The following is a 14,088-nucleotide window of genomic DNA, read 5'->3' as shown; positions in this document are numbered from 1 at the left end:
TAATTTAATAAAACACCATTACTTCAACTCCATTCCACACCTCGAATGGAACTTTTTTTGTTTTTAAAAAAGGAATAACATCTTTTAAAAGAGCCAGACATATTTTTGAATGTAGATTCAATCTTTCTGCTGCTTGCTCTGAATTCACGGCTCTATCAAAGTAGAAAGTGTTCTCAGCATTGCTGGCCTGTACAGTTGCTGAGCAGCTGATTGTCCTCGTGCATCAGAGAAGACCATTTAACACAGAGACTGGCACAGGGCCAGTGAGGATTACTAAGGCCCTGGCTGCAGTTAAAGGTGCAGACAAGCCGCATTCAGAACTGCACAGAGTTTCCAAAACCAGCCTCTAGCACTGTATCCTTGACTTCAAAACATCTCTCTTACGCTCCAAACACATGCACTATCAATATACTGCAAGCAGCCAGCCAACAGGGGAGTCACTTGCATGTTCAAAACAAATGCTGACAAAGTTGTTTTTAGTAACCAGATTAGAGAACTGCAGCTGACTTTCAGTTGAATTAAAAAAGGGAAGCAGTGGCTATGATTTTTACTGACTAGAGTTGGACTAAATAAACAAAGCTCAGAAACTCGGTTTTCCTGTTCTTAGTTGAAGACAGATGGGATTGACAAATGCAAATATGCTGTAGGGTGGTGCTTGAGGGCTTTTCAAATCACCTAAGACCTTTAATGTAAAATATCACATCGTGTTAGTATCTCTTAAAATAATTAAATAAACACTATTCATTTCAGACACACTTAAACAAAGTTCCACAGAACAACAAATTCACTTGGTCATTTTCCGAGTGACACACAGCATTGGGTCTTTCCAGACAGGCATCTGTTTAACTTACAGTATATCAGTTAACACACCCAACAGGGAGAGTACTGGACAATCAATTGTCAACCCGCAAAACAGAGAAAAACAACAATCAGACATATTCTAAGTGCTGAAGTGAAACAGAAAAAGTAACTAACTATAGGTGGAGAACAACTAAAATATCTAAAAACCCTTAAAAATAATATCAGTGTTCCCCTAAAACTGTGAATTCTGTTAAATACCTCGGCTATATTGTATCTGTTGTGTCTGGGCTCTGTCAGGAAGATTTCTACCTAAACATCACATGTGTGGGCTTCTTTTTGCTTTTTTTGGAATGATGATTTAATTGTCAACTAGTCTGCTCAGCTCCATTCATAAATTACGAGTCTTTAATGCAGTGTGATAAAATCCATTATAATTTAATAGGCCATAATAAAATGAGACAGAAGTGCACTTGGCAATATTATTCTGCTCGTGTTACGGCTCTTAAAAGATGCCTCTTCTGACAAAATGCAGTGACCTAACTACAAAAGTAAATGGGAAAGTATCCTCATTTTTATTGTTAACAATAAATAAACGTGGCCAGCACCTGCAAAACATGAGAGGAATCTAATTCACCTGCTTTCGCTATTCACCCCAGTCTCCTTCCATCCAAATGTGGACATCAAAGAAATGTTTAACAATTTTGGCAGCACCACAAACAGTACTGCAAGTGCCCTGATAAAAAATGACAGCGACATTTTCACGACACATTATTTCAATTAACCAGACTTCAAAAGCTCGTATTTCTCAAGAAATACCTTGTAGGATACGTAAGACAAAGTCCTAATGACTAAATGAATGATTAAACCATTTACAGCCCTTCAGCTAACCTTTTCTTTATAGAATCACAAAAGAAGCAATAAACAAAAACACACCAGTTAAACATCTCAGAAAATTTCAATTAATTTGAAATTATTATGCCACCCACCTGGCTCTAACTTTCGCAGGAACTATTAGAGGTATCCCAGGTACAGTATGGCAGGCATCTTTATATCTATCTTTACATATACCAGGTGTTACAGTATATACTGTAGGTGTCACAGGATGCCCTCAGTTAACAGTTTCTAAAGATTGAGTATACGTGTTATGCATGAATGAAGCAAGTAATGTGCTTAATGAATATAATTCTGGTCCTTGAGAGCTACAATTTTTGATCCAGCTGAAATTGAAATTGCTCACTTTAAAATTTCCAACAATCAATTACAGAAAGAGTGCCAAATCTTCAGAAACAAATGACTTAGTAATACTGTAGTTACCCATAAACCAGGCTGGATTAGGGTTCCCCTAGGACAGGGTTGGTAATGGTTGCCTCCAGTCTCTGCTCACCTAAGGAAAGCAAAGATACATACAGTATCTGCATTAATCTGAATTAATGGTAACTACAAAAAAACATAATAAGAGCACTAATCAAACCAAGAAAGTGTCTTCCTTCTGAACTTACTATAATTTTTCCTTTCAAAAAGTTTTCTGAAATAGGCTTTTTTAACATTTATAAAAGGTTTTTGGATTTTAATTATTATTTAGTTGTTGTCATGGTTCACATTAAATGCACCATAGATCTGAGGAAGCCTCTACTTGGAAATAGCTTTTAAGCAAGTACAGGAAATGCCTGGCTGGCTGTATTTTCCAGGCAGATTAATAAAGGCGGTCGCTCCCAAATGCTCCACACGTGTCAAACACACACACACAGAAGTACACACACATGCACACCCACACACACATTTCCAGACATGCTGAGCAACATTAGCAGGCGGAGCCCTCACCACAGCACTGTACACATGAGCTCTGTTCTTAAAGCTACAGGACACTGTGTCCTTACTGTACCCAGCCAAACAAATTAGCAGGATAAAAGCACAGATCCATCAACTATTGTTATTGAGTGATTTGCATGTCTAACTTTTTTATTTGTGTAGCCAAAGTGGACCACTTCCAGCTCTATAAGAATTGCACTACAATGTAATCAATAATGCTGAAATGTATTTGACATATCCAAATACATTTGAAGGACTTCACAATAAAACAAGTGGCCTTGGCACATAAAACAGGAGAAAAGGTTTCATGAGAGGACACTGTTCAGGCAATCTAGCCTATCTGCTTAATTGTAACTATTGGCTTCCTTAGAATATAACCCAGAGGGACAATTTCTACAATATGGCTGGATAGCTTGTTTCAGATACTCACAGCCCCATTTGTGCTGATCTCGCTTTTAAAAGCAGTGTGCTGCTGTTATTATTTGTGATCTCTGGTTGTGTTTCAGTGTTGATTCTGAAGACGTCAAGTGGGCTGACTTTGACTCTGAAGATTCTGAATACTTGAATCAAGTCCCCTTCTTCTCTGTTGAAGACTAAGAGATTCATTTCACTTAGCCCAAGACAAATAGCCTAGGGAAAGAACGAAAAAACTTGATCAACCTGCCAGAGATGCAGTTCCTGAATTGGTCCTCTTCAGTTTCATAGAAGATGATGAATAGAGGAGGAAAATAGAAAACCATCATCCTTGACCACAAAGTATAGCCAATGAATGGTGTTTTTTACCTCTATTTTTGATTCTTATGATAAAAACATGGCAGGACTGATTGTCTCATTGAAAAAATGTTCTTAATTGAATGTATGTTTAATTTATGATTTATTTAAATACACACCTGAGCCTTCTTAATTCTAAGGATGTGTATTTAAAAATAAGCCACTGTGAATATAAACCAGTCCCCCTGGCCAGTGTTATTCACTCTCTTTATCTCATTCAGGCATCTACTGCTACTGCCACACATCATTGCACTGGTCTCTTTATTGACTCCCTCTTACTGTACACTTTTTCAATGCACTCATGTCTCCCTACCACTCTTCCCCAGCCTCCAGTCAGCTTCCATCACTCCATACAGTATATCTTATTCCAACCTCTCTCTCCTCCTCTGGATTTTTCCACCTTCAGGGGCTGTTCTTTTCCCTGGCTCTGCAGTGAAGGAATTAACTATCCATTGGAATCACAACACGTATTATCTCTCTCAGACTGGCATGAACTTTTACCACCAACTTAAGCTGCACCCTGCTCGATGGCATTTCTTCTGTACTAAAGTAAAGGATTTGTTACCTGCATATTACCCTCCAACGGACGTTGTTTTCACTCTGCTCAGTATTACTTTTGCACTAACATTTACATGTCTCTCCATTTTTGTTTTGTTTTTCTCTCCATGTGTTTTTGTTATTTTTTAATTTGCTTATAACCAAATAAACATTTATTTTGTATTTACTTTAACTATTATTTTACATTCTGTAAGTTGCCCTGGATAAGGACATCAGCTAAAACAAATTAATGACAATAATAAAAAAGAAGCATCTGCTGCAATTAATGCACCAAAAACAGACTACGTTTCTAAGCAGACGGCTGAGGGGATAAGCATTATCTTCAGCGTTCTTGCAGCTGGTGTGAAATTCAGCACAGCCTTTCCTTAAAGTCAGGGTCAGACTTTATCCTTTATCCTGCAGACAGAGAGACAGACAGAGAATGTAGAGTTAGTATTTTGTTGATGTTACTTTTACTTTCTTAACATTTACCACAGAAGCCAATTTTGTTGGGATTGTTCTCTTATATTGTACTCTTTTTCAAATAATGCCTTGATCTTTTCTATAGATATAGAAATAAGAACAGAAGAAAATAATGAAAATCATGATTATTTTGCTGTGAAAGACATATAATTTATTAATGACTTTTTATCTGAATACATTTTTGTACAAGAAACCTCTCCATCGAGTTCTAACACTTTAACTACTGTTTTTTTTTCTCTGGGAAATTTTGTTGTTTTCAGTTGCTAATCTCCCTAACAGAGGCATGGCAATGATAAACAAGCCGAAAATAACACGTAGGAGTTCTAATTGTACCTAGGAAGAAATTACACAAGGAATCAGTGTGAATGTATGTTGTCCTACATTTTTGTGGTTTTAAGGAAATACTGCTGCCATTGTTTGCTTATAGTTTATGCTCCCATGAAAGAAAACTATTTTTCTCTAACATCATAGAATTTCTATAGACAATAGCCTGGAGTGATACAATGCTGTTTGGAAGAAAATTAGATATCTTCAACATTCTAGCAAAACAAAACCCATTTCAGTCCTCAGAAAAAGAAAACTGGTTTCCAATAATGTCTGCGAGTGCCACCTTTACATTAACAGAATTAAAAAATTGCTCAAAAACTATGCAGAATTTCACAGAAATATATTACGAGATTGTGAGACCTACCAACAATCCCGTATTTCATCATTATTTGTGTCAAATTTGTGAAAGAGCTTCTGTGCCCCAGTTTCAGTCTATGGTCATAAAAATAACATATTTGATCCCAATCATTTGATATTTCATTTTACAATTACCAAAAACAGCTGAGATGTAATCTGGAGTCAGTCACATAAACAAATAATAATACATATACATAATAAATAATAAAAGATAAATAAAACCAGGGAAAATTGCATAAAATAATATAAAACAAATTTCAGTCCTAAAAGGATGTAATACAATTGCAGACAGAATTATCAGTCACCCTTAACTGAAACAATATTACCAGCTTGTTTAGCTTAGTAACGTTATATTCACTTGTCAGTGATATCTTTTGTTTTGAACTGATTAATCTTATGGGTGCTGGTGATTACCAATAAAGAAGGATGCCAATACTTATGACTGCAGCTGCCACTAAGTCCATGTCCCATTTTCTCTTCCTCTGCAAGATGTCATGACAAGCAAAGATTGTTCCCACTGACAGAGCCAAGTGTCTCCCTAAAAACAAGGCAGGACACAAGGTAATTCATTATTAGTCCCAAAGTAAGTTTCTCTTATACAATAAATGATGCATCAAAAGCTACCTCTGCCATCCGATGGCTAAGATGTGATACTGCACTTATATAAAAAAATACCTTGTATAATACGTAAGACAAATCCGTTAAAGGTTACTGAAATTTCACACAACCTGAGAAAAGCAAAATCTTTTACTGATTATACCATGACTAACTTTACAGATATTCAGCTGTAAAACTATTACACAGTCCTAAGGGTAACTTCAAATCTAGTTACACAGACGCCAAACTATGTCAAATTAAAAGTAGCAGATTTAACTGTCATAAAATGTAATGAAAAAATATATCTGCATATGAGTTAAGTGCTTATATAAAACAGATTACCTCATTTTGTGGGATTCCTACTCATAGCTAAGGCTTTCATGAACTGTTTTCCTGACTAAAGTAGCCAATAGATGGAGGTGTTGTCACAGTCCATTTCTGACTGGTGAATTACGACTGCAGCCAGTTCATCGAGTTCTTTGGTGCTCAGAATACTTGTCATCTTAAGTTTTTTCTTAGACCTGGAAAGTAACACTCGGTCTGGTAGTCCTAAATTGCAATACAGAAAAAGTGAAAAGTTAATCAAGACTGCATTTTAGTGTTTAAACATTTTAATGTATACTTGGAAATCATCCATTTTCATAAAAGCACTTCTTCCAAGCAAGGGTTACAGACAGACCAAAAAGAATAAAAAAGTATCTGGTCTTTTGTACTGGTATTTTTACTAAATGATATTCACATATTTCTGTATTTTAATATGTTCGTGAGAATTTATTTAATTCCTTCGCTCTTCTGGCATAGTTATGCCAATGTACATTTTATTTTGATTTTTACTTCTTAAAACCATACTGCTACAATCTAAAGTAGTTCGAAAGGTTGAATTCAAAACAAAATCAATTCAAAAGGTTTTTTGTTTGAAGCCATTCACATATAGAGTATTCTAACTCTAAGCCTTAGATATGTTCTCATGACTAACAACTAAGCCTTTAGCCCTAGTGATATACTCATTGAAAACAAATGCTACTTCCCACATTCCAAAGGTTAATTGGCTTCAGGGGAAAATTGGCTCTAGTAGGCAGGTTTGTGTGTGTGTTTGTGTCTGTGTGTGCCCAGCTGCGATGGACTGGTGTTTCATTCCAGGGTGTAATTAATAATAATAATAAATAATAATAAATGCTTACACTTACAGAGCGCTTTTCTGGACACTCCACTCAAAGCGATTTACAGGTAATGGGGACTCTCTAATGTGCAGCATCCACCTTGATGATGCAAAGGCAGCCATAGTGCGCCAGAACACTCACCACACATTAGCTATCACTGGAGAGGAGAGCAGAGTAATGAAGCCAATTCATAGATGGAGATTATTAGGAGGCCATGATTGATAAGGGCCAATGGGAAATTTGTCCAGGACGCCGGGGTTACACCCCTACTCTTTTCGAGAAATGCCCTGTGATTTTTAATGACCACAGAGAGTCAGGACCTCGGTTTTATGTCTCATCCGAAGGATGGCGCATGTTTACAGTATAGTGTCCCCGTCACTATACTGTGGCATTAGGACCCACATGGACCCATGATTGATGGTGTATCTTGCCTTGTGCTCGTTGCTTGCTTTGTTTGGCTCCGGTGCCCCGTGACTCTTTACCGGATAAAGTAGTTTAGAAAATCGATCTCCAACCTCAGTGGGACAGCAAAAGTTCTTTCTAGAATGCAACCTGATAATAATGAATGAATATTCTCACCAGTAACTCCATGGAGTGTCAGAGTTAGTACGGTTCTTAGACATTTTTACAATCACATGCCTTAGTTGCTCACATTCCATAACTGTCACAATTTGAAATATTTTGGCTTAATTATAAAAGGAAATACAGTAAGTAACTAATTAACTCATCATCAATTCATTCACCTTCTGAGACACCCTTTGATAAAACAACAATATTCAAAAGCAATAGGTGTAAGAGAACCTTTTCTATTTCTTAATTCAAATAAGAACCTGCCTTGAAGAACTGAAATCATGTTGATTTTTTTCTCAATTGACGCATTATTGATTAAGTCATTTGTCATGAGTGGTGCTGGATGTCGCAGTGCCCAGTTTTCCTGCCCTCTGAGTGCTGCTGAGTTTTAGGGATTTTTCAAATGAGACATACTGTACTTCAGGGGCAAATGATAGAAACCTTCTGCATCTGCTGAAACTAATCTCATACTAATAGCTACAATGTTGTTTTGTCTTCATGGCAGTACACGGTGCCCTCAGTAAACATTGTTGCAAACCTGGAAGGAATGTGCCTATAAACTAGGGGAGCACATTACATCACCCATTTAGTGTAGATGTGGGGTTTTCATCTTGTAAATTGCAATATATAGTCATTGTGCGATATTGATTGCTACTGATTAGAGTCATATTCATTTACTTGAAAGCCTCCTTTAAATTAAAGCATGAAAAGTGGTGCTGATAGCAATGATTATATGGATATAATTGACATAAACTGTGTGGATACCTCTTTTTATATTTTTAAACAATGTTTTATATATTATGTATATATGCATGCATTCTCCCCCGAACATATAATTGTCATGCCCTCTGCAGCCAGAGGGCGCTACTTCTCTGTCCTGTCCCTAGTTTCCAGTCTGCTGTCCTTCCTGTCCCTCTCTTTCCCTTGGGCTATATATTTCCGGGTCTTACACTCTGTCCTGGCTCAGCATTGACGTTCGGATGTCCTGAGACCCGCCTAATACCAGGGCGCCCCACGTCCGCTCCCTGAGGGCATTGGTTTCTATACGGCATTCCTGAACTCTTTGCACTAATGAGCCCGGGCCTTTTTCCCATCTTGCCGCTACGCATATGGGTCTTTTTCCGCTCTCCTGCTCCCCACGGTTAGTCCCCTTTGGACGTCCGTGACAATAATTAGAAGTTAGTAAAACAGAAAATACAGACTTATAATTGTAATACAAATTACAATTTTGGACATAGATGATAATGTTATATAATTAATTGATAACCAAAATGTATACATGTATAATGTATATCTGACTGCATATTACATATATTTCTAAATACAAGTTATTCTAAGATTTCTTAAATTAAGTTTCTAATATGCTCCTGCACAGCATGCAGTGCACTCCAAGAAGTTAAGACCTTTTAAGTGTACACATATAAAAACAATAATACATTTAATCTTCACATGATTCTCTTAATAATGTGTTTAAGCAACCGCCTGATAAAATATATAGAAGAACTAAGAATGACTTAATAAAGTACAGTATTTGTGATAAAAGTTCCAGAAACTGCACTTCTCTATTAGCTTCTGGAATTATAAAAGCCAGAGGTTCTTTCATCCCAGATCAGGTAAAGCCATATCCATTTTGGTAGTGATCAGGTGGAACTGTTTTTTTTATTTTTTTATGCTGGTAAAACTTTAAGGAAACAGAGTAATAATTTGTTCAATAAAATGCAAAAAAAAACAGAGATGTCCTATATCAGAACATGTGCCACAAAGAGGACATAACATTATTGATTTCTCTTAAATTGGATTTGAAAATGTACAATGTAGCAGTAGAGAAGAGTAAATTATTTTTTGCACAAAGCTAGTGAAACATATTGGATATATTTTTTCGTGATCTCACATTTAAATATATTGTGATGCTATGAGGGGCCGTCCTCAAGGAGCTTTACTTTCCCTGAAGACATAAGATGGTGAATTGGATGTGCAGCTCACAAGATAATTGACATCACAGTCATCGAAGCAGAGATCAGCTCCTGACCCTGCTCCAGTAATTGGCTGCCTAGACAGCCGTAGAGAACAGGGGAATGGACCCTGTGCAGGTACCAGCAGACAGGGATCACTAAACAAACACTATAATACTAAATATGCAAAGTCCAGGAACAGGCCAAATTCAGGAGCCTGAAAAACAACCCAAAGAGAAATAAAACATAAGCAGGCAAAAGAGAACACTGAATAACCAGGAGTAAATAATAAGAAAACAAGTATATGAACAAGACTGAAACAGAACAGGAGTAAGAAGTAAGATAAGAAGTGGGATACAAGATTCAGAAAAGGCCAGGGAAATAAAGGTCAAATCAGAGATATATGAGACTGAACACTGTAGGAAATGAGAGCTCAGTTTATATAGTTATATACTGTATCTATAGTTTATAAGTGCGGAAGGGAGGCATGGAGTCCTAGGAACACTGGTCAGTCCATGATGGGCTAAGACCTAACACAGCCATCTGGATGGTCTGCGTCTCTCCTGAGCAGCTGGGCCAGCAACCAGTGTTTGAGGTGCCCTCTGGCAGTAAGGAGATGTGACAGTTATAGCTCTATGCCATATAAATAGAGTGCCAAACCAAGAGGAATCAGTGACGTTTGGGAGAAGTCATGAGTGGAACCAGAGTTTGGGTTTTTGTCATTGACAAAAACCTAAAATGGGACAAAAGTTGTGACACTATCTAAAAAAAAGACCAACAGAGACTCTTCTTAGAAAACTTAGAAAACTCAGCTACTTTAAGGTGGATAAAACTATTCTTACACTTTTCTACAAATCATTCATTGAAAGTGTTAACATACTGCTTCACTTGCTGGTTTGGCAACATAAATACCGATAATTGTAATAGGCTGGGTAAATTAGTGAATATAAGTGCCAAAATAATCAGGAATAATCAAGTCAACTTATAGTAAGTATGCTTTACAAACAGAGGGTGAATTGCGAATTCCCACTTCTCCCATCTGGGAGACGCCTCTGTGCCCCCAGGTGTAAAACCAACAGACTCAGGAGATCTTTCATTTCCACTGCAATTACACTCTTAAACAATGCACAGTAACTACCTTGTCTCTTGTTTCTTTTCTCCTTTAACACTACTGTATTATCTTTTTTATTATCAAGAACGTGAGATAGGAGAGGGGCGACTGCTTGTTTGTCTGTACCCCAGCCCTGTCACGAACTGCACTCCACACTGGCCGGGCAGCCGGCTATCCGAACCCAACCAGAGTTCCGTGGCTCAGGGGTATCATTCTGTTTAGGGGGATTTCTGACTTAGAGGCATTCCGTCATAATCCCACAGATGGTAGCTTCACAACGTTGTTTCCTCAGCCAAGCACATACACCATGCTTACTCGGCGTAGGCTGCTGACCTCACAGTACAGCCAACAGACTGGAAGCTCCTCAGCTGTTTCACTGGCATCCGGGTTGAACACCAGCTGTTCCATCACTGCATTATCAGTCACTCACTTACGGTGCAGGATGCTGGCTCACTGACACAGCCACCAGGATTACTGTAAATCTGCAATCTCAAGGCTAACTGCACACACCTCTGATACTGTCTGGGCTGCCTGGTGTTGTGCCAGACACAAGCTGTATTACACCAAGTTCTATGATCCAAGTTCTAGTCAATAAACAACAGTCTGACTTTAAGACTTGTGTGTGGGATGAGTCTGTGGTTGGTGCCCAGCCTAGAGAACATGTATCCCCTCTTGTGAGCCTCCCCACATGGCATCACTATATATATTTGATAATAATTTAATAGTATACAGGTTTATCTACATCCAATTTAGGCTGATTTGATTGTACAAGATTTTTTTTTTCTTGCTAGTAAAAATATGCAGGCTGGTCAATACAGGCACCAAAGTAGCAGCCACACTAAAGGCCTCCAAAAGAACTCTAAAAATTGTAAATCATTTCAATTCGGGTCTAATCAGTTAATAATTGCATTACTGGTGAAGGGTTTTAAATTCCCATTTTTACATGGATGTACGATGTGAATGAGTTTAGGAAGTGTCATAGAGTTTAGTAATGTAAAGGAGCGGTGTGGTGTCTCCAATGACTTATTTTTAAATGTTTCTGTTTATTGTGAACAAATGTGGGGCAACATTTTTAAGGGGGTCTACTATGGGTGTAGAGATCTGTACATTTTTTACCCTGTGTAATGTTCTGGGATTCCAACCCATCTTGAGCTGTATTCTTTGTAACAGATGATTGAAGTTAATTGAGACATTTCCCAGGGGGCTGATTAAACACTCAGTATACAAGGGTGTGTCTAGTAGGATTGTGGAGTCCTTTGTCTGCAGACTAAAGCAGATTCAACAACGTTATTTTTCCTCTTAGCATGAGTTTCACTTTAGAACATAATGTTTCACCTGTTATACAGTATGCTCCAAAAAGCTTAGTTTTTCATATAAATTGTCTTGGAATTATACAGTATGTTCCAAAAAGCTTTGTTTTTTATACAAATTGTTTTGGAATTAATCGGTTTGCCAAAATAATGTTGCTGTGAATCATGTTTCATCAGATTCATGAGGACATAGTCATAGTCATAGATGAGTTTGTTGAAAGTGGGTTAGCACTAATTAGCACTAGTGGGTTTAACCACTTTTCTAACTGCATAGTTTGCTTAAAATGTCTTGTATCTTCTTCCTGGTGGGGAAAAAAAACATCCTACTAGTCTTGAATGTTTCAATTATGGACACCATGCTGGAAGCTGGAAAGTTAAAAAATTGTATAGTCATATTCACAGAATGATTTGCTGCTTCTATTAAAAACATTTTTCCACTCAGAAACATTCTGGATTTTGCAACACTCTTGATTTTTGTATTTGTTTAGATTCTATTACAGTGTACAGTGTTTAGCGACACATGAGAATTGATACTGTACATAAACAAAATGATCTGAGATCAACTTTTACTTGTTTTGAAGGTTCTTTTAAGAAATAACAAATTTAATTGGGTTTAAGAAATGTAGACACTTAACATAAACAATAATAGTAGTTAAGGTGGGTAGCTGCATCAGCATGCGCAGGCCGCAAAGCAACAAGTAATGGGTTTATTCCATGCTGAAAAGAGAAGAAACAAAACATTACGTTTCTTCCTCGGCTCCACAGTTGAAACATTGTGTTTTTTTACTTCTCTTTTCAGCATGGAATAAACCTATTGCATATACAATATATGGGCCATAATATAATAAATTGTTTTTCTTTTGACAGTATTTTAGCAGCGCCAGCAAAAAAAACACATTAGTGAATTCATGTAAAACTAAAGTTTCTCAACATCTTTTTATGAAAGTACTTCCAAATTAAGTATAATTAAATGTCACTGAAAATGTTTGTCTGAAGGGATTCAAAATGCATTGTTGACAATTAATTGATAAGAATATGCATTATAACACAAACATGGTTATTTCTGATTTTCAGAAGCTCTCAAATGAAAGGTTTTTTTAAAATGCTCAAGATCTTTTCATTGGTGTCAAAGGTTGTTTCAGAGTAGGAATCACATGTAATGATTTCCAAACCTCAGAGCTCTAAAAACAAAATTGTCCTGTTTTCTTTTTTTCTTGGTGATGACCTGGAAAACATTAACTTTTTGTGAATATGATGAGATTTAATTTTATGCAATTTTATAATTCACAGTCATTTTTTAATACTGATTTTCAATTGAGGAATGCCATCCTTGACCTTAAATCATACGCTGAGACTTTCAGTTTATTATTATATGTCCTTCCTTCACCCACATAATAGATTTCTATATGAAATATGCAGAACCTGGAGAATACAGGAACAATATCCTGGGTTCAAAGGGCAAATATTTTATGGATACTCCTAAGAAACATTTATTTTGTTACACAGTGAAGCCTGGTGACATACGGTATTAAATTGTTATATGTTACTATACAAACCATTTCCTTGCAATATCCATTCACGTGACTGTTTAATTATAACCAGCCACTCTTGTGGTACATTTATATTATTATACATTCATCATAAATGACACAACCTTAAATATAATATTTTCATGTGTTATGTGCTTTAATACATTAGGTGATCATTTGCAAAGAAGGGCCTACTGTCATAATATTTAAAAAACGCTTTAGCAAAAATCTTGCAGTTAATGCTACTGTTGTCTGCACACTGAAAAAGCATCTTTAAAGGGCCAAAGAACTTTGTATCACGAAGCTGTAAATATTAACTTTATTAACCTGTTCATTTCCTTTACTTATCAGTGCTGATATTCTGTGATACTGCTTTACCTTCATAAACCGGCTCACACATCTTTATTGATGGTATGACTGATGATGGCAGCAGCAGAATTAATCTGAAGTTTGTAGAAACATTTTGTATTTACCAGGTGGCACTTCACCACCTGGTAAATATTGAAGTAAATATTGTTATTGTGCAACATGACAATAACATAAAACATATGGCCATTGCAAGCAAAGAACACATTGAGAGAAAAAAGTGGAAATCTTTAGGCTTAAAAAATGTCTAAAATGTATAAAAAGTCAAACTTCAGACAAAAATCGTCAGCACACTCAAAGATTAAGTAAGATGTGGTGAACTAATTTTGAAGGAATATCAGCAATACCTTCCGAAAACAGTATGCAGTATAATTTGTCATTATAGAGAATGCCACCTTGTTCAGTTTT

The sequence above is a fragment of the Lepisosteus oculatus genome, chromosome 6 (genome assembly GCF_040954835.1).
Source record: "Lepisosteus oculatus isolate fLepOcu1 chromosome 6, fLepOcu1.hap2, whole genome shotgun sequence".
NCBI lineage: Eukaryota > Metazoa > Chordata > Actinopteri > Semionotiformes > Lepisosteidae > Lepisosteus > Lepisosteus oculatus.
The sequence above is the reverse complement of the archived record's forward strand: the minus strand, read 5'-3'. Positions refer to the sequence as shown.